Here is a 25,871-nt window from a genome sequence, read left to right on the forward strand (position 1 = left end):
GATTGGCAAGTGGCTGCTTGATATAACAGCGACAGATCTTAGAAATGTAGTAGGAGAAAGGACAGAATGTGAACCTATTAAAAGTAGACATGGGCAAGACAATAATAAATTGAACTTGGTGGATCAACTCAAGTAGAACAAGGGGTAGAATGTTGGCCGTCCTCTCAAGGGGATTAGAATAGAGAGAGGGTGGACAGCGATTCTTCCTTTATACAAACCTTTGTTTAGACCCCATTTTGAGTACAGTGCTCAGTTTCGGCACTCCCAAGAACGTTTACAAAATATATCTCTGTCAGTGTGGCACAGTGGTTAGCACTGCTGCCTCACAGCGACAGGGACCTGGGTTCAATTCAAACCTTGGGTGACTGTGTGGAATTTGCACGTTCGCCCAGTGTCTGCATGGCTTTCCTCTGGGTGCTCCAGTTTCCTATCACGGTCCAAAGATGTGCAGGTTAGGTGGATTGGCCATGATCAATTGCCCCGAAGTGTCCAAAGGGTAGATGGGGCTCTGGGAATAGGGCAGGAGTGGGGTGTTCTTTTGGAGGGTCGGTGCAGAGTCAATGGTATGAATGGCCTCCTTCTAAACTGGAGGGATTCTATGATCCTATGAATGTGGACACATAGAACATAGAACAGTACAGCACAGAACAGGCCCTTCGGCCCTCGATGTTGTGCCGAACAATGATCACCCCACTTAAACCCACGTAACCTGTATACCCGTAACCCAACAATCCCCCCATTATCCTTACACTACGGGCAATTTAGCATGGCCAATCCACCTAACCCGCACATCTTTGGACTGTGGGAGGAAACCGGAGCACCCGGAGGAAACCCACGCGCACACGGGGAGGACGTGCAGACTCCACACAGACAGTGACCCAGCCGGGAATCGAACCTGGGACCCTGGAGCTGTGAAGCATTGATGCTAACCACCATGCTACCGTGAGGCCCAAAAATTCTTTTAGAGTACCTAATTATTTTTTACAATTAAGGGGCAATTTAGCGTGGCCAATCCACCTAACCTGCACATCTTTTGGGTTGTGGGGGTGAAACCCACACAAACACGGGGAGAATGTGCAAACTCCACACGGACAGTGACCCAGGGCCGGGATTCGAACCCGGGTCCTCAGCGCCGTAGGCGACAATGCTAACCACTGTGCCACCGTGCTGCCCCTTTCTTTTTTTTTTAATTTAGAGTACCCAATTTATTTTTTCCAATTAAGGGGCAATTTAGCATCGCCAATTCACTTACCCTGCACATCTTTGGATTGTGAGGCGAAACCCACGCAAACACAGGGAGAATGTGCAACTCTACACAGACGTGACCCAGAGCCGGGATCGAACCTGGGACCTCAGTGCTGTGAGGCAGCAGGGCTAACCCACTGTACCACCGTGCTGCCCAAATGTGGACACTTCTAACTCTTCAGTCTTCCACCTTACACTTTGCAACTTGAAACCCATCCAAATCTTTACATCTGCACTCTCATCAGTTCCTCAGGATAGTGTCTGAGGCCCAACCCTCTTCCAATGCTTCAATGGCCATCATAAGGTCAGAGGTGAGGATGTTCGCTGATGGTTGAACAACATTCACCACTATTCATGGCTCTATATCCAACTGTAGCAAGAACTGGACAATATCCATGCTTTCCGACGCTTGCCACGTATCATGCCACACAAGTGCCAGGCAATGACTAGCTCCAGTGAGAGAGAATCTAATCATCACGCCTTGACATTTGATTGCATTACCATTGCTGAAGTCCCCATTAGCAACATCACTGGACTAGCCATATAAATACTGTGGCTACAAGAGCAGGTCAGAGGCTAGTAATCCTGCAGCGAGTAACTCACCTCCTGACTGCCAATGCCTATCCACCACCGACAAGGCACAAGTCAGGTGTGTGATGGAATACTCCCCACTTGCCTGGATGACAACGCCCTAACAACACTCAAGGAGCTCAACAACATCCAGGACAAAGCAGCCCACTTGACTGGCACCCCTCCCACAAACATTCAATCCTTCCACCACCGACACATAGTAGCATGTATGTGCACCATCTTACATTGCAGATTCTCACCAAGGTTGATAATGACAGCCACATCTGACAACATGCAGTCACCTTGACCTTTCTTGTCACATTTCGTAAATAATACCTCAAAGAGCCAGCTCTCAAAATGCCAGAGATATCTACCCGCAAAACACACAAAATAGCTCAAATGTAAACTCTCTTTCTCACGATGGGGTTTGTATTTGTGCATAGTTTATTTTCTGTTTGTTGCTTCTTCATGAACAAAGTCTATTCATTTAATCTGTTCTGCCTTAAGGGCTGCTGCTTACTCAAGTCTCGCATGTGATTTATGAGCTGTTTTACTGGGGAGGGTGCCCAAGATGATTTCCCAGTTTTCCTCCTGGTTATTACTCAGTATCTCCAGTTACATGTTTTATATCTCAGAGCTATGCAAAGGTGCATTAGTGGCGTGTAATAAGTTTTATCCACAGTGCTTCAAAATATCTGCTCCATACTTACAGTTCTTTGCTTCTCACAACTGTTTACAATTTTTCTGAATCCACACCCAGACTTAACCAATCAAGCACAGTGACCATCAATCAAAAACAGACTCACATAATGGAACAGAATAATTGAACTTGATAGTATCTTCTCCTGGATGGACTGGAAGCAAAGTTCAAGGTCCCCACTTGTCCTTTGCAATAGAAGGGTGAAGGGGTGCAATGGGATGACCAGAACTCACAGCAAGTACGCGAATGCCAACGCACCATTCAGAACCTGTTCTCCAGTATCCCCTGACTGGGGCTCCATGAGGTGGGCTGACCCCTGAGCCAGTGGGCCCTCCATTCAGACACAAGTAACCCTGTTCAAAGGTCAGCCCCAGTAATTCAGAGCATGCCCTCGGCCCCAGTCATCCATTGAGTTTGGACCTTCCCCCAAGCCAAACTCCCTCCAGAAAGGGATGCAGCAGGGGTCAGATGTGGGGCGGCTGAACAAACTCTGACCCAAAGGGTACTACATAAAAATTACAATTCCTAATTTCACCAAACATGGTGAAGAGAGCAAATTCCTGTTACTAGGCAAGGATGGACCCTTATAGTGTATATAACTGCCTCAATCTGCGGGAGGGGGAGGGTTCTTGTTGTTAATTTGAACCTTTAAATGCCCCGAAAAATCCATTCACACCAAAAGGGGCCCCTGCAAATGGATTATTCTCATTTCTAGGGCGCGGAGAAGCCTCTCGGTCTCTCAGCAACAATGCTGCAAAGGTGATGGGGGGGTTAGCACATGAACACCAGCGGCCATGAATCAATAGAGACGGGTGTCCGAGCTGTGTCCAGGAATTCAGACACTAACCAAATGATCCATTGCCAACGGGAAAGTATCCCAACTCCCAGGGGGAAAAAAATGAAGGCAACGGGTTTGTTCAATTGAACGATTAGATTATTCCACAACAGAGAGAGAGATAGGGAATAAGAGGGAGGGTGGGTTCCTTCACTCGCTGGGAACTGAATTGATCTCAGGGAGCATAAACAAAAAAAAAGCCATTTATACCCACCTTTATCCATAGAGCGAGCCGGGTCTCTGGGTTCTGTCTCCGTCCTCTTCATTCACTCCGAGCAGCCCAACGCATCCTCCTCCTCCATACACACCGCAATATCCCCGAAGCGGGGAAACACAACAAAGGCTGGATTCAAATTAAACCTCCACCCCCCCTCCTCCACCCAGCCAGAGACAGGCAAGGGAGCAGCGAAGCCTCGACTCCCACTCCCAGCCTGAACCCACTCAGCTCTCCACGAGAGAGCGACTCACACTCATTCACAGTGCATGAGAAAGACTCAGCCTATCCTCCCCAGCTCTCAACCTTTGTTCATCGATTAAATAGAATTGGGTCTCACCCGCCCAGAGATGCATTGCCTGTAATCCCACAGTCCAACTCTGAATCTGTGTGTGTGCATAATCATACACCAACCACAGTTATAAATGATATGCTAACAGATTTCATTGTATATGAATCCTGACCCACACCACACTAACCTTGCATCCGTAGAATTTACAGTACAGAGGGAGGCCATTCGGCCCATCGAGTCTGCACCAGCTCCTGGAAAGAGCAAGGTTAAAACCTCCACCCTATCCCCATAACCCAATAACCCCACCCAACACTAAGGGCAATTTTGGACACTAAGGGCAATTTAGCATGGCCAATCCACCTAACCTGCACATCTTTGGACTGTGGGAGGAAACCGGAGCACCCGGAGGAAACCCACGCACACACGGGGAGGATGTGCAGACTCCACAGACAGTGACCCAAGCCAGAATCGAACCTGGGACCCTGGAGCTGTGAAGCTATTGTGCTATCCACAATGCTACCGTGCTACTGATCACATTGGGAAGAGGGTGGTTTGGTGGTAATGTCACTGGCTTCATGATTCAGTAGCTCCCGACAAACGCTTTGGGGACAGACGTTCAAATCTTAACCACTGCAGCTGGTGCAATTTAAATTCAACTAATTAAATTGCAAGTGAAAGCTACAAAGCCTGAAACGGTTATTAAAAAAAAAATCTGGTTCATCAATGTCTTTTAGGGAAGGAAATCTGCCTTCCGTACCTGGTCTGGCCTCCATGTGACTCCAGACAATTACTGACCTCTGTACAGAGTGACGAACCCGTCACTTATTTTACAGGATTGTTCTGTTTAATGAGCACACTGCCTCATATCCCACACATCCGGGATGATGTCTCTCCCACAGCACTCTCTCTGCGCCTGCTTATGCTCTCCTACAGCTCTAGGTGAACCGTGCGCACCGCTCTGCTCTCACAGTCCTAGCATTCCTTCACTGCTCTTATGGACCCCCATGCCAGAGTGTCCCTTCATTTAATCTGCGAGAATTGACCACCCTGCCACTGAAGTGACCCAGTGAGCCATTCAGTACAAGGGCAATTACAGGTGGGCCCAGCCTGCAACGGAAAAAATATACAAGAAAATATTGACTATCTGTATATTATCAACCACTTTGCAACTAACTATACATACATCTCCATTAAATCCCACTGCATTCATCCCACAATGTATATTACATACCAATCACTAAAGGTGTATCCCATAATCAATATATTCTTCAAAATAATTGCTATGAACCAGCTGGAGCCATTGGGAAAATTTGTCAATGGATGGCAGTATATTCTACTCATTACAGATTGTGCCACCAGAAATCCAGAAGCTAATCCCTCACAGAAAATAGTATCAACAGATATTGCTGAGGAATTGGTCAGAGTGCTTCCCACGGTAAAGATCTCTGGGTTCCACCTGCAATGTCAAAATTCAGCTCCATTGCACCAACATCAACCCAGAACTCAAAAAAGAATGGCCAGTGATTTCAAGACCACCAACAGTACAGGCTACACAGAATCAGAGAATTGTCATGAGTCCATAAGATATAGGAGCAGAATTAGACCACTTGGCCCATCGAGTCTACTCCACCATTCGATCGTGGTTGATATGTTCCACATCACCATTCATCTGCCTTCTCCTCGTAACCCCTGATCACCTTATTAATCAAGAAATCCTCTCAGTAATCAAGAACACCAAGAGGCGGCATGGTGGGGCAGTGGTTAGCACTGCTGCCTCACTCTGCCGAGGACCTGGGTTCAATCCCCGCTCGGGATCACTGTCCATGTGCAGTTTGCAGGTTCTCCCCGTGTCTGCTTAGGGTCTCACCCCCACAACCCAAAGATGTGCAGGATAGGTGGATTGGCCACAGTAATTTGCCCCTTATTTGGAAAAAATAAGTAAAAATAAAAAAATTAATAACACCAGATGTGTGCTTGAGGTGTGATTGCCGACAGGACTACAGAGCAAGAGCTGGAAAGTGGAATTAGACAGAATAGTTCTTTCTTAGAACTAGAAACTAGGAGCAGGAGTAGGCAATTTAGCATCTCGAACTTGCTCCACCGTTCAATACGATCATGACTGATCTCATCATGGCCTCAACTCCACTTTGCTGCCCATTCTCCATAACTCTTCAACCCATTACTAATTAAAAATCTGTCTAACTCCTCCTTAACTTTACTCACTGTTCCAGCATCCAGCACACTCTGGTGTAGCGAATTCTATAGATTCATGACCCTTTGGGAGAAGTAGCTTCTCCTCAACTCTGTTTTAAATTTGCTACCACTTATACTGAGACTATGACCTCTCCTTCCAGATTGTCCCACAAGAGGAAGTATCTGCTCTACATCCATACCTTTTCTCATCTTATCTACCTCAACTTGATCTCCCCTCATTCTTCTAAACTCTAGAGAGTATCGGCCTAAATTGCTCAAACTCTCTTCATAAGATTCGCTCATCTCTGGAATCAATCTAGTGAACCTCCTCTGAACTGCCTCCAATGCCACTATATCTTTCCTGAAATAAGGGGAATAAGTCTCACCAATGCCTTGTATAGTTGTAACAACACTTCCTTACCTTTATATGCTATTTAATTAGCTATGAATGCCAACATTCCATTCACTTTCTTTATTACCTGCTGTACCTGCATGCTAGTTTTCTGTGACTCATGCGCGAGGACACCCAGATCCCTCTGCACCGGAGCACCTGGATGTTTCTCCCCATTTAGATAATAAGTTGCCTTTCCTTTTTTCTGACCAAAATGGATGGCCTCACAATTATCCACGTTAAACTCCATCTGCCACATTTTGGCCCACTCACCCAACCTATCTATATCTGTGGTGAATGTAATATGATAATTCACACTATGTCTTTGTAAGCGCAGTAGCGTTATCCGACCACTAGGGGGAGTAGCTCTGGGAATGCTCAGGAGCTTGTACAGGGCTCCACCCTTGGCTCCGCCCATGACTCCTCCCCCTAGTGCTGCTGTATAAATACCCTTGTCCAGAGTCACTGAGTTCACTGAGAGTTCATCAACGGGTAACAGGCTGGCTCTGTAGTAAGTCGATTAAAGCCTATATTCATATCGGAAACACGTGTCTGGTGAATTGATGGTTCCATCAATATCCATTTGTAAGGTTCTTATTTCTTCATTACAACTTACTGTCCTACCTATTTTAGTGTAATTTGCAAATTTGGCTATAGAAGCTTCTATCCCTGTATCCAAGGCAACACGGTAGCATTGTGGATAGCACAATTACTTCACAGCTCCAGGGTCCCAGGTTTGATTCCGGCTTGGGTCCCTGTCTGTGCGGAATCTGCACATCCTCCCCGTGTGTGTGTGGGTTTCCTCCGTGTGCTCCGGTTTCCTCCCACAGTCCAAAGATGTGCAGGTTAGGTGGATTGGCCATGATAAATTGCCCTTAGTGTCCAAAATTGCCCTTAGTGTTGGGTGGGGTTATGGGGATAGGGTGGAGGTGTTGACCTTGGGTAGGGTGCTCTTTCCAAGAGCCTGTGCAGACTCAATGGGCTGAATGGCCTCCTTCTGCACTGTAAATTCTATGATGTAGATTGTAAATAGTTGGGGCCCGAGGGCACCCCACTAGCTACCTCTTGCAATCCAGAAAAATACATATTTATCCCAACTCTCTTTCTTCTGTCTTTCAGCCAGTCTTCTATCCAAGCTAATAAATTCCCCCTGATCCCATTTGATCTAACCTTGAGTGTTAACCTTCTGTGTGGCACCTTATCAAACGTGTTCAAGAAGTCCAGATATACTACATTTACAGGATCCCCATTATCCACTTGGTTTATTACATCTTCGAAGAACTCCAGCATGGTGCTCGTGTCATGGAGTAGAAGGAGGCCATTTGGCCCATTGTGTCTGCACCGACTATCCAAATGAACGCTTTGGCTTAGTGCCATTTCCCTGCCTTTTCCCATACCCCTGCACATTGTTCTTATTCAAATAATCATCTAATGCTCTCTCGAATGCCTCGATTGAAACTGCCTCCACCACACTTCTAGGCAGTGCATTCCAAGCCCAAACCTCTCACTATGTGAAAAAGGTTTTCTTGCATCTCATTTAGATCTTTTTCAAATCACTTGAAATCTGTGCCCTCTTTTCAGAGAATTTACAGAGCAGAAGGAGGCCATTCGGCCCATCGAGTCTGCACCGGCCCTTAAAAAGAGCAACCCACCCAAGCCCACGTATCTACCCTATCCCCGCAACACAGCAACCCCCACTTAGCCTTTTTGGACACTAAGGGCAATTTAGCATGGCTAATCCACCTAACTCGCACATCTTTGGACTGTGGGAGGAAACCTGAGCACCCAGAGGAAACCCACGCACACACAGGGAGGACATGCAGACTCCGCACAGACAGTGACCCAGCCGATAATTGAACCTGGGACTCTGGAGCTGTGAAGCAATTGTGCTAATCACTATGCTACCGTGCTGCCCCTCTTGTTCTCAATCATCCTGTTTGTGAGGATGCTGGCATGGGCACGCTGTATATGGTCCCAAGAGATATATCTAACTCCTCCAGGAGTGGCACTTTTGGCATGGCACAGTGATTAGCACTGCTGCCTCACAGGGCCAGGGATCCAGGTTCAATTCCTGCCTTGGATCGCTGTCTGTGTGAAGTTTGTATCTTCTCCCCGTGTCTGCGTGGGTTTCCTCTGGGTGCTCCGGTTTCTTCCCACATTCCAACGATGTGTGGGTTAGGTGGATTGGCCGGACTAAATTGCCCCTTGATGTGCAGGTAAGGCTATGGGGTTACGGGGATTCGACGGGGGAGTGTAAATCTGTGGCTCATTCAAAGGGTCGGGGAAGACTCGATGGGCCGAATGGCCTCCTTCTGCACTATAGGGATTCTATGATCTATGATCCTCCTTGAAAACTTACAATGTTTTGGTTTCAGTGTTTTTCTGTGGTCGAGAATTCCACAAGCTAACCACTCTCTGGGTGAAGAAATTTAGACTCATAGAGTCATGGAGGTCGACAGCACAGTCAAGGCCCTTTGGACCATCGCGTCTGCGCCGGTCAGAAACAACCACCTAAGTATTCGAATCACATTTTCCGGCACTTGTCCCATAGCCTTGTATGCCTTGGCATTCTCCTCATCACAGTCCTAAATGGTCTACTCCTTTAGGCAACAGGTTTAGATAAAGGATCTGGATCGGCGCAGGCTGGGAGGGCCGAAGGGCCTGTTCCTGTGCTGTAATTTTCTTTGCTCTCTTTGTTCTCTATCCTTACACTGTGACCTCTGGTTCTGGACTCCCCACTAACGGGACCACCCTTCCTGCATCTTCCCTGTCTCGTCCTGTTAGAATTTTATAGGTTTCTATGAGATCCAGTCCCTCAATTTTCTAAACTCCAGCGAATATAATGGTAACCAACTCAATCTTTTCTCATACGTCAGTCCCGCCATCCCAGGAATCAGTCTGGTAAACCTTTGCTACGCTCCCTCTTTAGCTAGATCATCCTTTCTCAGTTAAGGAGACCAAAACTGCACACAATATTCCAGGTTTGACCTCACCAAGGCCCTGTATAATTGCAGCAAGACATCCCTGCTCCTGTCCTCGAATTATTTTGTTATCAAGGGCAAAACTTTTAAAATGTATTTATATTACATATATTAATCTTTATTGTCACAAGTTGGCTTACATTAACGCTGCAATGAAGTTACTGTGAAAAGCCCCTAGTCTCTACATTCCGACGTCTGTTCAGGTACACAGAGGGAGAATTCAGAACGTCTAAATAACCGAACAGCATGTCTTTCGGGACCAGTAGGAGGAAACCGGAGCATCTGGAGGAAACCCACGCAGACACGTGCAGACAGTGACCTAAGACAGGAATCGAACCCGAGAACCTGGCGCTTTGAAGCAACAGTGCTAACCACTGCATGACCTTCTTGCAATACTGAGGCATTGAGCTACTTCTGCCTGTGCTGCAATGGGAGTGAAACATTGGTCTTCGATCACTTCTCCTTGGTTGAGTTCCCAACTGGTGTTGTGGAGTTGGTTACACTTTCACAATGGAAAGTTAAAGTTCCAAGCTGTGGTGAAATGGTCAACGGCCTGAATTTTAGGCCTGATTATATAATTAGACACTTTAAATTAGGAATTGGAGATTTTAAATCACTGCCACAGTCAACCCGCAGGCAGGCCTGATGGGAATTTGAACAGCCAAGTTTGAATACGTGGAACAGGGACAGACAAACAGGACATCCGGAGAAAAACAATCCTGTTCAAATGGATCTATTTTTGGGATTGCCCAGATGAAGATAGATTTTCTGGCACCAGATTCTCGCTGTTACCACATACGGAGTAAGGCTACATGCAGACAATATCTGGAGATGGTCCCCTGTGGGCAGGTTCCTGGTGTCCTGCAGAGTTGCATTCGGAGAATTGAACCCGCTGCTCAATTGGGTTCATCGGCACGGGTAGTATTAAGAATCTTGGGATTATTGTAGTTTGGATAATTTTACTGTGTTTGATAATATATTTTTTTGAATTAGAAACTTGCATTTGTTCGTCTCGCCAATAAGGGCACCTGGGTAAAATGTTTGAATACTAAACTGGTTGAAGTTTCTCATGTTTTACAGACAACAAAACTCTGCACAAATCCCTGTGCCAAGTTGGGGAAGGAAGGAAGGGGTGGGGTGAAAAGCAAGAGGTTTACAATCAAACGCTATGCAGCTTTCTCTTCACATCAGATAGCAGGATATGAGTGAACATAGAACATAGAACATAGAACAGTACAGCACAGAACAGGCCCTTCGGCCCTCGATGTTGTGCCGAGCCATGATCACCCTACTCAAATCCACGTATTCACCCTATACCTGTAACCCAACGACCCCCCCTTAACCTTACTTTTTTGGACACTACAGGCAATTTAGCATGGCCAATCCACCTAACCCGCACATCTTTGGACTGTGGGAGGAAACCGGACCACCCGTAGGAAACCCACGCATACACGGGGAGGACGTGCAGACTCCGCACAGACAGTGACCCAGCCGAGAATTGAACCTGGGACTCTGGAGCTGTGAAGCAATTGTGCTAATCACTATGCTACCGTGCTGCCCCTCTTGTTCTCAATCATCCTGTTTGTGAGGATGCTGGCATGGGCACGCTGTATATGGTCCCAAGAGATATATCTAACTCCTCCAGGAGTGGCACTTTTGGCATGGCACAGTGATTAGCACTGCTGCCTCACAGGGCCAGGGATCCAGGTTCAATACCTGCCTTGGAACGCTGTCTGTGTGAAGTTTGTATCTTCTCCCCGTGTCTGCGTGGGTTTCCTCTGGGTGCTCCGGTTTCTTCCCACATTCCAACGATGTGTGGGTTAGGTGGATTGGCCGGACTAAATTTCCCCTTGATGTGCAGGTAAGGCTATGGGGTTACGGGGATTCGACGGGGAGTGTAAATCTGTGGCTCATTCAAAGGGTCGGGGAAGACTCGATGGGCCGAATGGCCCCCTTCTGCACTATAGGGATTCTATGATCTATGATCCTCCTTGCAAACTTACAATGTTTTGGTTTCATTGTTTTTCTGTGGTCGAGAATTCCACAAGCTAACCACTCTCTGGGTGAAGAAATTTAGACTCATAGAGTCATAGAGGTCGACAGCACAGTCAAGGCCCTTTGGCCCATCGCGTCTGCGCCAGTCAGAAACAACCACCTAAGTATTCGAATCACATTTTCCGGCACTTGTCCCATAGCCTTGTATGCCTTGGCATCCTCCTCATCACAGTCCTAAATGGTCTACTCCTTTAGGCAACAGGTTTAGATAAAGGATCTGGATCGGCGCAGGCTGGGAGGGCCGAAGGGCCTGTTCCTGTGCTGTAATTTTCTTTGCTCTCTTTGTTCTCTATCCTTACACTGTGACCTCTGGTTCTGGACTCCCCACTAACGGGACCACCCTTCCTGCATCTTCCCTGTCTCGTCCTGTTAGAATTTTATAGGTTTCTATGAGATCCAGTCCCTCAATTTTCTAAACTCCAGCGAATATAATGGTAACCAACTCAATCTTTTCTCATACGTCAGTCCCGCCATCCCAGGAATCAGTCTGGTAAACCTTTGCTACGCTCCCTCTTTAGCTAGATCATCCTTTCTCAGTTAAGGAGACCAAAACTGCACACAATATTCCAGGTTTGACCTCACCAAGGCCCTGTATAATTGCAGCAAGACATCCCTGCTCCTGTCCTCGAATTATTTTGTTATCAAGGGCAAAACTTTTAAAATGTATTTATATTACATATATTAATCTTTATTGTCACAAGTTGGCTTACATTAACGCTGCAATGAAGTTACTGTGAAAAGCCCCTAGTCTCTACATTCCGACGTCTGTTCAGGTACACAGAGGGAGAATTCAGAACGTCTAAATAACCGAACAGCATGTCTTTCGGGACCAGTAGGAGGAAACCGGAGCATCTGGAGGAAACCCACGCAGACACGTGCAGACAGTGACCTAAGACAGGAATCGAACCTGAGAACCTGGCGCTTTGAAGCAACAGTGCTAACCACTGCATGACCTTCTTGCAATACTGAGGCATTGAGCTACTTCTGCCTGTGCTGCAATGGGAGTGAAACATTGGCCTTCGATCACTTCTCCTTGGTTGAGTTCCCAACTGGTGTTGTGGAGTTGGTTACACTTTCACAATGGAAAGTTAAAGTTCCAAGCTGTGGTGAAATGGTCAACGGCCTGAATTTTAGGCCTGATTATATAATTAGACACTTTAAATTAGGAATTGGAGATTTTAAATCACTGCCACAGTCAACCCGCAGGCAGGCCTGATGGGAATTTGAACAGCCAAGTTTGAATACGTGGAACAGGGACAGACAAACAGGACATCCGGAGAAAAACAATCCTGTTCAAATGGATCGATTTTTGGGGATTGCCCAGATGAAGATAGATTTTCTGGCACCAGATTCTCGCTGTTACCACATACGGAGTAAGGCTACATGCAGACAATATCTGGAGATGGTCCCCTGTGGGCAGGTTCCTGGTGTCCTGCAGAGTTGCATTCGGCAACTCCATTGAGTGTTGCGACCCCCACCTCAAGGTCTTATTGGCTGTGGGTCAGAGAAGCTTCGGGATGGGAGCGAAGAGGGGTAGAACAAAGAGGCACCCAGAGAACCTCCCCAGCGAAGACGCGGTGCAGAGGCAACAGAGAAGACTCGATGGTGGACCGGAGGACGGAAGGAAACAATGTGTGCGGAAGGAGGAACTGAGACAACTGAGACTCAGAGAATTGAACCCGCTGCTCAATTAGGTTCATCGGCACAGGTAGTATTAAGAATCTTGGGATTATTGTAGTTTGGATAATTTTACTGTGTTTGATAATATATTTTTTTGAATTAGAAACTTGCATTTGTTCGTCTCGCAAATAAGGGCACCTGGGTAAAATGTTTGAATACTAAACTGGTTGAAGTTTCTCATGTTTTACAGACAACAAAACTCTGCACAAATCCCTGTGCCAAGTTGGGGAAGGAAGGAAGGGGTGGGGTGAAAAGCAAGAGGTTTACAATCAAACGCTATGCAGCTTTCTCTTCACATCAGATAGCAGGATATGAGTGAACATAGAACATAGAACAATACAGCACAGAACAGGCCCTTCGGCCCTCGATGTTGTGCCGAGCCATGATCACCCTACTCAAACCCACGTATTCACCCTATACCTGTAACCCAACAACCCCCCCTTAACCTTACTTTTTTGGACACTACGGGCAATTTAGCATGGCCAATCCACCTAACCCGCACATCTTTGGACTGTGGGAGGAAACCGGAGCACCCGGAGGAAACCCACGCACACACGGGGAGGACGTGCAGACTCCGCACAGACAGTGACCCAGCCGGGAATCGAACCTGGGACTCTGGAGCTGTGAAGCAATTGTGCTAATCACTATGCTACCGTGCTGCCCCTCTTGTTCTCAATCATCCTGTTTGTGAGGATGCTGGCATGGGCACGCTGTATATGGTCCCAAGAGATATATCTAACTCCTCCAGGAGTGGCACTTTTGGCATGGCACAGTGATTAGCACTGCTGCCTCACAGGGCCAGGGATCCAGGTTCAATTCCTGCCTTGGATCGCTGTCTGTGTGAAGTTTGTATCTTCTCCCCGTGTCTGCGTGGGTTTCCTCTGGGTGCTCCAGTTTCTTCCCACATTCCAACGATGTGTGGGTTAGGTGGGTTGGCCGGACTAAATTGCCCCTTGATGTGCAGGTAAGGCTATGGGGTTACGGGGATTCGACGGGGGAGTGTAAATCTGTGGCTCATTCAAAGGGTCGGGGAAGACTCGATGGGCCGAATGGCCTCCTTCTGCACTATAGGGATTCTATGATCTATGATCCTCCTTGAAAACTTACAATGTTTTGGTTTCAGTGTTTTTCTGTGGTCGAGAATTCCACAAGCTAACCACTCTCTGGGTGAAGAAATTTAGACTCATAGAGTCATAGAGGTCGACAGCACAGTCAAGGCCCTTTGGCCCATCGCGTCTGTGCCGGTCAGAAACAACCACCTAAGTATTCGAATCACATTTTCCGGCACTTGTCCCATAACCTTGTATGCCTTGGCATTCTCCTCATCATAGTAGTCCTAAATGGTCTACTCCTTTAGGCAACAGGTTTAGATAAAGGATCTGGATCGGCGCAGGCTGGGAGGGCCGAAGGGCCTGTTCCTGTGCTGTAATTTTCTTTGCTCTCTTTGTTCTCTATCCTTACACTGTGACCTCTGGTTCTGGACTCCCCACTAACGGGATCACCCTTCCTGCATCTTCCCTGTCTCGTCCTGTTAGAATTTTATAGGTTTCTATGAGATCCAGTCCCTCAATTTTCTAAACTCCAGCGAATATAATGGTAACCAACTCAATCTTTGCTCATACGTCAGTCCCGCCATCCCAGGAATCAGTCTGGTAAACCTTTGCTACGCTCCCTCTTTAGCTAGATCATCCTTTCTCAGTTAAGGAGACCAAAACTGCACACAATATTCCAGGTTTGACCTCACCAAAGCCCTGTATAATTGCAGCAAGACATCCCTGCTCCTGTCCTCGAATCCTTTTGTTATCAAGGGCAAAACTTTTAAAATGTATTTATATTACATATATTAATCTTTATTGTCACAAGTTGGCTTACATTAACGCTGCAATGAAGTTACTGTGAAAAGCCCCTAGTCTCTACATTCCGACGTCTGTTCAGGTACACAGAGGGAGAATTCAGAACGTCTAAATAACCGAACAGCATGTCTTTTGGGACCAGTAGGAGGAAACCGGAGCATCTGGAGGAAACCCACGCAGACACGTGCAGACAGTGACCTAAGACAGGAATCGAACCTGAGAACCTGGCGCTTTGAAGCAACAGTGCTAACCACTGCATGACCTTCTTGCAATACTGAGGCATTGAGCTACTTCTGCCTGTGCTGCATTGGAAGTGAAACATTGGTCTTCGATCACTTCTCCTTGGTTGAGTTCCCAATTGGTGTTGTGGAGTTGGTTACACTTTCACAATGGAAAGTTAAAGTTCCAAGTTGTGGTGAAATGGTCAACGGCCTGAATTTTAGGCCTGATTATATAATTAGACACTTTAAATTAGGAATTGGAGATTTTAAATCACTGCCACAGTCAACCCGCAGACAGGCCTGATGGGAATTTGAACAGCCAAGTTTGAATACGTGGAACAGGGACAGACAAACAGGACATCCGGAGAAAAACAATCCTGTTCAAATGGATCGATTTTTGGGGATTGCCCAGATGAAGATAGATTTTCTGGCACCAGATTCTCGCTGTTACCACATACGGAGTAAGGCTACATGCAAACAATATCTGGAGATGGTCCCCTGTGGGCAGGTTCCTGGTGTCCTGCAGAGTTGCATTCGGCAACTCCATTGAGTGTTGTGACCCCCACCTCAAGGTCTTATTGGCTGTGGGTCAGAGGAGCTTCGGGATGGGAACGAAGAGGGGTAGAACAAAGAGGCACCCAGAGAACCTCCCCAGCGAAGACGCGGTGCAGAGGCAACAGAGAAGACTCGATGGTGGACCGGAGGACAGAAGGAAGCATTGTGTGCGGAAGGAGGACCTGAGACAACTGAGACTCAGAGAATTGAACCCGCTGCTCAATTAGGTTCATCGGCACGGGTAGTATTAAGAATCTTGGGATTATTGGAGTTTGGATAATTTTACTGTGTTTGATCATATATTTTTTTGAATTAGAAACTTGCATTTGTTCGGAACCTGGGTAAAATGTTTGAATACTAAACTGGTTGAAGTTTCTCATGTTTTACAGACAACAAAACTCTGCACAAATCCCTGTGCCAAGTTGGGGAAGGAAGGAAGGGGTGGGGTGAAAAGCAAGAGGTTTACAATCAAACGCTATGCAGCTTTCTCTTCACATCAGATAGCAGGATATGAGTGAACATAGAACATAGAACAGTACAGCACAGAACAGGCCCTTCGGCCCTCGATGTTGTGCCGAGCCATGATCACCCTACTCAAACCCACGTATTCACCCTATACCTGTAACCCAACAACCCCCCCTTAACCTTACTTTTTTGGACACTACGGGCAATTTAGCATGGCCAATCCACCTAACCCGCACATCTTTGGACTGTGGGAGGAAACCGGAGCACCCGGAGGAAACCCACGCACACACGGGGAGGACGTGCAGACTCCGCACAGACAGTGACCCAGCCGGGAATCGAACCTGGGACCCTGGAGCTGTGAAGCATTTATGCTAACCACTATGCTACCGTGCTGCCCACATTTGATTTGAAGGTGTGTAAGGGGCCGGTTTAGCTCACTTGGCTAAACAACTGGTTTGTGATGCAAAGCAAGGCCAGCAGCATGGGTTCAATCCCTATATTGGCTGAGATTATCTGTGAAGGCCTTGTCTTCTCAACCTTGCCCCTTGCCTGAGGTGTGGTGATCCTTAGGTTACATCACCACTGGTCAGCTCTCCCCCTCAACTGACCTATGGTCATCTGGGACTATGACGACTTTACCAAAGGCAAGAAGATACAGTCACCCTGAATGTTCACTGTGACACTGGATTCAGTGACCTTAGTCACATGAAGCAGAACACCACTGTCCGAGCAGACATGAGGCGATAACGAGCTGTTAAAAACTGCATTTTCTTTTAAATATGGACTTGGTTGGGCTTTTAAAATGGCTGCCACGGGTCACTTGACTTTTGGAATTACAAATTGGGCAAGCTATTGGAATATTCTAAAGTGGATTAAAATGACAGTTTTATGGAATTTCATGTCTCCCATTGTCAGATCTCAACTTGGAACAACAATGAAAATAAACCCAGAATATGTCTCCAGAACTCGAAGTTTACAAAGGGCAGCTACTGAAACTTATTCAGAACAAGTAAGAGCTCCTATCTGCACCATTGTCTGCCAATGGCTTTGGCCATGGGGAGTGGAAGCTACTTACTTAATTTTTTAAAAATAATTTACAGGATGTGGGCATCGCTGGGAAGGCCAGCATTTATCGACCATCCCTAAATGCACTCCAGCAGGTGCTGGTGAACTGTCTTCATGAGCTGCTGCAGCCCATGTAGGTACACCCACAGTGCTGTTTGGGATTCTGGCCAGTGACAGTAAAGGAACAGCGATATATTTCCAAGACAGGATAGTCATTACCTGGCATTTGTGTGGTGCGACTGTTATTTTCCACTTATCAGCCCAATCCTGGTAATTATCCAGGTCTTACTGTATTTGGACATGGACTGCTTCAGTTGCAAATGAACAGACTATTGTTTGCTTCCCACCATGTAGCAATGGCAACTGCTGCATGACTGAAAGTCACTCATTTCTGAATGCCTTTTTATTCTAAGCCTGTTTGCTTTGCAGACACTGACAGCTCTGCAGAATGCAGAAGTAACATCACTGAAGAAACCTGGTTGTGACTTCCAGCCTGTTTTATTAATCTACGAGTCTCAAAGTTTAAAGCCTCCTCGTAACCCGTTCCTGAAAGTTTTTAAATTCACCTGGAAAAACAAACAAACCCTCGGGAATGCGAGTATTTTCAAGGCCGCATTTCTCAACTTGCTGAAAATCTCTTTGACCTCTTGGATTAAGGCGTCCAGTGTTGTTTCAGAGAATGCGGGAGGCCTCTCTTTGGCCTACTTTTCTCTCAACAGTTTTTCTCTTCCCTTCTTCCACGAGCTGCCGTAACCTGCATGTAGCCCCCCTTTACGACCTACAGGCTCTCTTTGAGGAGTGCTTACAGCGTGCTAACCATATGTGTACTGGTCATCTTACTGAGTGTGCTGGACGTTACAATCATGTTGATGAGTCAGGCAGCATGAGGTTTACATGCTTATCTGCCTCACCTGGACCAGGCACAGGGTAATCTCACATGGCAATCGTCATGCCTGCAAATGGGCCCTATCCAATCCAATCTCTCGAAGATTCTGTGAATATATTATCCCAAAACCAATGAGGTAGCCCTTAGCTGAACTTTTCAATTGAAAAATATGCTGAAGAAAGTAACAGACAGGAATGGCAAGAACTGGTCCCTTGTCCCCATGTTTTATGTTTGTAATTCACGATGTTCCGCAACTAGGCCTCCAGTAGGTTTTCACCTCGTGTGTCCCTTTCTGCAAGACAGCCTCAATGATTTGTGGAAATTATTAGTAATAAATGGGAGGTTCAGACAGTCCTTTGAGAAATGTGGTGGGCCACTTCCTGAAAATGAAGGGGAGGCTGGAATCAATCTGTTGGAGGGCATTTACTGATACTGGACTATGATAAGGTACTCATTGGCTTAGATGCCTGTTTAGAAGAGGCAATTTGTAGAAAGAGATAGCGTATGCGCAATGCTTGTTAATATCAGAAAAGACACAAAATGGCTGTTAGTTATTAAAGCAATACTAAAGACACAAAATGGCCGAACTTGCCACATTCCTGAACAATAAGTTACAAACTGTGTTAACTGTCTTAATATATACCAATATATCATGGTGCAGACACACACTGATGGACACACACAGGGACCAATCAACATGTACAAACACCGCAGCCAATCACCAGTTAGAATGCACACACTATAAAGGCAGAGGGCACCACGGTTCCCGCTCATTCTGGGTGCTGCCTCTGAGTGTAACAGGAACTTATTCAGCCCAGCATGGAGTCACAACACGTGCTGAGAGAATCAACTGGTTCGGATAAGGCTTAGGTCTCTAGTTCAAGTTAGCATTATTTAGACCCACAGTCATCGTGTGTTAGTTAGTTAGAAGTAGTTAATAAAATTGAGTTGAACCTTCATCTGTGTTGGAAGTGTCTGTTCATCTCTCAAGCCTGCACAAGCCAACACATCATAAACTACCTCATGAGAACCTAGGGAGTATTTTAACAGCCACTGAACAAGAAATGCTATGTGTCCTTGATAAGCCCAAGGACCCCAGCTGCAGACAGGACATCATTATGTTAGTTTTGAATGACTTCTGTATGAAATTAGGGGCGGGTAAGACAACACCCACTTTAACCATACATGTGATAACTGGGTTGCTAAGAAAATTGATTGACTGCATGTAATGAAGTGTGACGCGAATATAGTTGATTGATTGTATGTAAATGAGAATACAACTATTCCGCCCCTTGAATCTATATATTAACCTGTGTGAGTCTTAGCTCAAGTGAGAAAAGGGTGCTGTCAATAGGCTGCGGAGCCTCAGGCCTTTTCTCCCAGAATTCTGATATAATAAACTGCTTTTTTACTTATACTCAGGCCTTCGTGTGAATATTTTTACCTCTAACAAATCTCCCCTGCGGTAAGCGAACAGTCTCAAAAAGTGCAAAAAATGCAATAGGCCCACACGGATAAGCCAGCCAAAATCAAGCGATTCTCATTTGCCACTGGTATGCTGGGGAGCTATGTAATGATTTGACGACACAGGACTGCCAAAATAGTTAAGCTCCAATTTGACAAAGTCAAAAGCTATTGGGAATTGGCCCAAACCTGTGGCAAAAAAAAAGTGAGAACTTTTCTGGACCTCGTCTGCCATTATCAACATTAAATCCCAGATTTCATCGCTTTTCACAGTAACTTAATTTGAAGCCTACTTGTGACAAGAAGCGATTTTCATTTCAGAGCAGCCCCTTTAACAGCTGCAATCGCCCTTCAGGAGTCAAACATTGTCCCATGAACTCTGGGAGTGCTCAGACCCAGTACTAATTGTTCAGGATTTTCCCCAGAGACCCATCCTCCGGCTAAAAACATCAAACTGCCCGGGGCAATAATATCCAAATTCTTTGAAGGGGTCAAGTATCTCATAAAGCACCTGAGCACAAACTTCGAGAATGCAACTATTGCTATCACTGAGAAGAGCTTCACCAATGAACTGGATGAAGGAGGCACTAAAATAGGAATTATTCAGAAGAATCCAACAGCTGGCAACAGATCGTGCAATAAGGAAAGGAGCGGCTTGGGTCGCATGCTGGCTTGCATCCCTAAAACCCTGGGATTGGATTCACCGACCACCGAAACCGCTGTGGCGATCGGCCGGAGAGTCCATTTTTACACTGGAATCGAGGGCGGTGCAGTTTGTCTGATGCGCCACCCCATCAAAAACGGTGTACTGGAGGAGAAGGCCGCTCATCGTCGGGACGCTCTCAGGGTGTCACCCGAGACCCATCCCCAATACTCCGCCCGCGATGGGCTGACTTCCCGACAGTGTGGGGCACGTGTCCTCTCACCTTTCGTAAACCTGGCATGGTGGCTACGGACTGTGTCCAGCGGCGCCATAGTCTGGGAGGGGGGAGCCATTCTGCTGGCAGGAGGAGCTTCGAAGGGGGCTGGGGGAACTGGCGGGGGGTGGTCTGGGGTGGCGATGGGAGTTACAAGGGGCAGTTTTTGGCAGGCCAGGTCTACACGCAGCTGGCGCCATGTTGTACAGCGTGACCGTCGCAGGGCTCAGCCATGCGCATGCACGGCCACGGACCCGGCCTTCTGTGTCCGAACCAGCAGGTAAAGGGGGGCTTTACGTGGAGCGGTTGCTAACCCCTCACCGGTCACGGAATCGGGAGGGTTCGGCGACGATTTTGGCGTCATAAAATGCCCGAGGAATTCCCTGTGTGAGCCGGTACTTAGCTGCTGAAACGGAGAATCCAGCCCCATATATCTGTACGATTGAGCGGGGAGCTGGGTCGGCTAATGGGAGTGTGATTCCTTCATCTGAATGTTGCTTCTTTACTGGGAATCACTCAGTATACCTCTAGCTTTTTGTTGTCAGGACAATGGGTTTGCCAACTGTGATTAAATGTATTCTTGGAGGTTTTATCATGTGACCTGCCCCCCCACACATCGGCTAACACATCCATCATTGTGACGCATTGCCTTCCTACGCCAACTGGAAAGCAAAGAGGCTCATTAGCCAATGGGATGAAGTCTGACTGTCAGCCAAATGGCTGTTCTTTTTCCCATTTTCAATATTTTTATCTCTGGTAAGGAGAAATATTCAAAGAAAATGACACAAAAGAAAATATTTTTTTAAGGTGCAGTGATTTTGCTCTAGGGTCGAACACAGCAGTTCTCTGCAGGTTGATCTTCAATTCCTCGAGGCTGTAGGCCAGTCCTGGACGGTTGGCAGCCCTATAGGGATTAGGCAATAGAGTGAGGGAGGAATGGTTTGTGAACTATAGGCTTTTGAGGGATAAGTATCTGTAATAAGGGATCTGCATTTAGGGTGGCACGTGGCACAGTGGTTAGCATTGCTGCCTACGGCGCTGAGGACCTGTGTTCGAATCCCGGCCCTGGGTCACTGTCCGTGTGGAGTTTGCACATTCTCCCCGTGTCTGCGTGGGTTTCACCCCCACAACCTAAAGATGTACAGGATAGGTGGATTGGCCACGCTAAATTGCCCCTTAATTGGAAAAAAAAATAATTGGGTACACTAAATTTTAAAAAAAAATAAGGGATCTGCTTTTAAGACATTGTATAAAAAAATACTAGAATGCCCAAGCTGAGGTGGTGTAGCTTTAACAAATCTCCGGAATTCAGAAAGTCCTCCCCTCCTGGCAGGATTAAAGGGAGAGATGTAGGAGTCTGAAAAGGAACAAGAGAAGAATGAGACTCTATGTTATTGGAAGGTGAGCACTGTTACAGTTTTGTTCACCCCTGCAGGTAAATAAACCTCACTTGTTTTGAACATTTTGTTCTGGTCTGCTTGACAAATTTTGTCTCGGCTCTGGGCCTGATCCTGCTTCGTACATTGTGTTGTCATTTCCATGGAGTATTTAAGTACAAATTTACGTGTGTTCAGGAGTGATAAATCAGGTAATAGATTGCTATGGAGATGACTGGAGGAAGAGTTCCATAAACCGGTTAGAGGTTTAATCCAGGAGTGAGTGATTGAGTGAGTATATCATCGGACCCTCATTCACCATCTCAATCGGGTTACTGTATGATTCAAATAGCTGCAGCTTCCTGTATCTTGAAAATTAAATGAAAATCACTTATTGTCACAAGTAGGCTTCAAATGAAGTTACTGTGAAAAGCCCCTAGTCGCCACATTCCGCCATCTGTACTGGTACGGGAATTGAACCATGCTGCTGGCCTGCCTTTGTCTGCTTTAAAAGCCAGCTATTTAGCCCTGTGCTAAACCAGCCTCTAGAATTATCTGAGATGTATCTTAGAATTATGGAATGCCTCCAGTGTAGAAGGAGGCCATTCAGCCCATCTGGTCTGCACCGATCCTTCAAATGATCATCCAACCGAGGCCCACTCCCTATCCCTGTAACCCCGCCTAACCATTGGACACTAAGGGGCAATTTAGCATGGCCAATCTGCCTTAACTGCACATCTTTGGACTGTAGGAAACCGGAGCACCCGGAGGAAACCCACGCAGACACAGGTAGAATGTGCAAACTCCACAAAGTCACCCAAGGCTGGAATTGAACCTGGGTACCTTACACTATGAGGCAGCAGCAAGATTCCAAACTTGGGTGACTGCCTGTGTGGAGTTTGCAAGTTCTCCCTGTGTCTGTGTGGGTTTCCTCCTCCAGTTTCCTCCCACAGTCCAAAGATCTGCAGTTTAGGTGGATTGACCATGCTGAATTGCCCCTTAGTGTCCAGGGATGTGAAGGTTAGGTTATGGGGATTGGACGGTGGTGTGGGAATGGGTAGGTTGCTCTTTCGATGTGTGGTATTCACTTGATGGGCCGAATGGCCTCCTTCTGCACTGTAGGGATTCTATGAAAACCAATATTTTCCACTTGCTGCCTGTTCCGCTATCTCCTCATGTCAATCAGTGTGAAACCTTTGTCTGATAGCCAATTAGTCTTGCCAAATTTTGTTTGATAATATGCCTCTCAAAGCGCCTCAGGATATTTTATGAAGTTCAGGGAACTCAATAGCACAAGTTGTCATTGTGTAGCATGCAGCTTGGAAAGCGAGGGAGTTGACAGGTAAGGCACTATTGTTGTTTGTTTGACATATCCGACACACAAGGTACGAATTAGGAGCTGAAGGAGGCCACTCGGCCCCTCGAGCCTGCCCCACCATTCCAAAAGATCACGGCTGATCTGAAGTTCTAAATATCTCAGGATTGAATCTCTCAAACAGAACTTCTGTAACTTGAAACAACAACATTCCTGAAATACCTAGAGGATTCCGATGGCTTCCGCAACAAGCAATGGACAAGATTATTTCTCCACTTCTGGCCCTACCCTGAATTGTGTCTTTGCCTCTGGGAACAGGTTTGTTGTTCATGTGCACGGAATGACTGCAGATTTACATACTGTCAACAGAACTTTCAAAGCCAGCGCAGCCCATTCCAATGGAACAAACTCAGTCAAAGACATGCAGTGACTTGGAGATTTCAACACCCCAATATTAACTTGAATAGCATCTGCGTGAAATATTTAGAGGGGTCACAATTAGTGAATGTTTTGTTCAGTATGTAGCAACCCTACAGGAGAAGGGGCAGTTCCGAGGAAGAGTCAAATTGGGTTTGAAATGTTAACTCTATTTCCGTCTTCACAGATGCTGCCAGAGCAGCTAAGTTTTTTCAGCACTTTCTGCTTTATTCTCCAGCATCTGCTGTATTCTGCTTGGATACAAGAGGAGAGGCAGCCTGGACTTAGCTTTAGAGAATTCACTGGGACATGTACCAAGGGGTACGAGTTGGATGAACAGTTTGGTGGCAGTGATCATAATTCAGTTAGATTTAGGGCAGCACGGTGGCCCAGTGGTTAGCACTGCTGCCTCACGGCGCTGAGGACCCGGGTTCGATCCCGGCCCCGGGCCACTGTCTGTGTGGAGTTTGCACATTCTCACCGTGACTGCATGGGTCTCACCCCCATTATCCAAAGATGTGCAGAGTAGGTGGATTGGCAACGCTAAATTGTCCCTTAATTGGACAAAAAGTAATTGGGTACTCTAAATTTAAAAAAATAATAATTTAGTTAGATTTAATGGAGTTATGGAAAAGGACAAAGGTAGACCTAGAGTAAAAGTTGTCAGTTGAAGAAAGGCCAATTTTATTGAGCTGAGATCTGATTTGACAAAAAACGGACTGGAAGCAACTTCCGGAATTTTCCACTCTGGGCCTAAGTCCCGAGGTGGGGGCGGGAAGTCCGATGGACACCTGCCGTAGGTAATGAGTAAACCCACAGAATCGTGCCATGTAGGGTTCATTTATTATGCAGCCAGGAATTTCCTGGCAAAACCGCATGGCAAGGCAGGTAGGAACACGTGCACCCTCGCCATCATATCAGAGCTCCATATTTAAACGGCACCTGGACATTTCATTCATTTTTTTTTTAATTTTTAAAATTATTTTAGAGAACCCAATTAATTTTTTCTAATTAAGGGGCAATTTAGCGTGGCCAATCCACCTAGCCGGCACATCTTTGGGTTGTGGGGGGAAACCCACGCAAACACGGGGAGAATGTGTAAACTCCACACGGACAGTGACCCAGAGCCGGGATCGAACTTGGGACCTCGTCGCCGTGAGGCAGTAATGCTAACCACTGCGCCACCATGCTGCCTGGACATTTCATTCATGAATAGCATGAGGACTGAATGATCCCCGGGAAGCAGAAGGGGCCAACGCCACACTTCAGCGATTGCTCGATGGAGACGTACTTCCAGGCGATGAAGCACAGGAGGCCATCTTCTTTCATAGGGACAGGAGGAGGAGGCCCACCTGCCTCACCACTCCCACGTGGAAGGAGTTCAGCAGGGTGGTCAATGCCACATCTGCACAGAGGAGGAAGCCCACCAGTGCAGAAAAGGAAAGAATGGCCTCATCCATGTCAACAGAGTAAGTGAACCCTCTACTCTTCACACTCACCTCATCGAATGAGTCCCGAGACATGGACAGCAATGGTAAAGCTGGCTACGCTGCCCGTGCATAGAAGCCCTTCACACTGTGCTGGGGTGCTGCCTCATAACCCCATTTCAGTCCATGTGTTCTGCTGGTTGGAAAACTACGGGTTTCCCACTCAGCCACACTGAAGGCACAGCCATTGTGTGGAGGGGGTGGTGGGGTTTAATGTTGAGGGCAATTCCCCGATGCTGTCAAAACCATACCTTTGTCATCCTTGTCCTTGTCGCTCCTAGAGCTAGCGGGTTGGAGGCTGCAGCTGAAATGGGGACTGGCACCATGGCATCTTTCATATGGTTAATGGTAGAGGGACACCATGATTGGGGGTGCTGGATGGGGGGGGGGGGGGGGTAATGAAGCAGCCTACATTGTACTGCCCCATATAATGAAGCCCCATTTCACTTGGAGCTACACGTAACCAGGCGAGTGGACAATATTCCCTCAAACCCCTCACTTGTGTCTTGCATGTGGTGTTCAGGCCTTGGAGATTCACTCAATGGACAGAATTATCAGTACACAAACTGTGCCTGCATCACAAGTGCTCACAAACAGCCCTCACCATTCAGGAGAAGATAGCATAGAACAGGTGTGAGAAAGAGAAGACAAGAGGAGGCATGCCATTAATCTGCCCCCTGACCACTGGGCTACC

At 46.8% G+C, this 25,871-nt stretch overlaps 1 protein-coding gene across 7 annotated transcripts in view; it reads right to left on the reverse strand.

Moving 5' to 3' along the window:
- LOC119953908 (CMP-N-acetylneuraminate-beta-galactosamide-alpha-2,3-sialyltransferase 4-like) overlaps nt 1–25,871 on the reverse strand; it is a 232,030-nt gene that overhangs the window by 158,363 nt on the left and 47,796 nt on the right. Inside the window, exon 1 of one of the 7 annotated variants that reach the window (XM_038778574.1) lies at nt 3,565–3,836. The exons of 3 other annotated variants lie outside the window; for them this stretch is intronic. The gene's annotated coding sequence lies outside the window, so the exon portion shown is untranslated. Of the gene's footprint in view, nt 1–3,564; nt 3,837–25,871 lie in introns of those variants that run through there. 3 more of the 7 variants (XM_038778576.1, XM_038778572.1, XM_038778568.1) reach the window with 3 other exon arrangements.

Source organism: Scyliorhinus canicula, chromosome 19 (genome assembly GCF_902713615.1).
Source record: "Scyliorhinus canicula chromosome 19, sScyCan1.1, whole genome shotgun sequence".
Taxonomy (NCBI): Eukaryota; Metazoa; Chordata; class Chondrichthyes; order Carcharhiniformes; family Scyliorhinidae; genus Scyliorhinus; species Scyliorhinus canicula.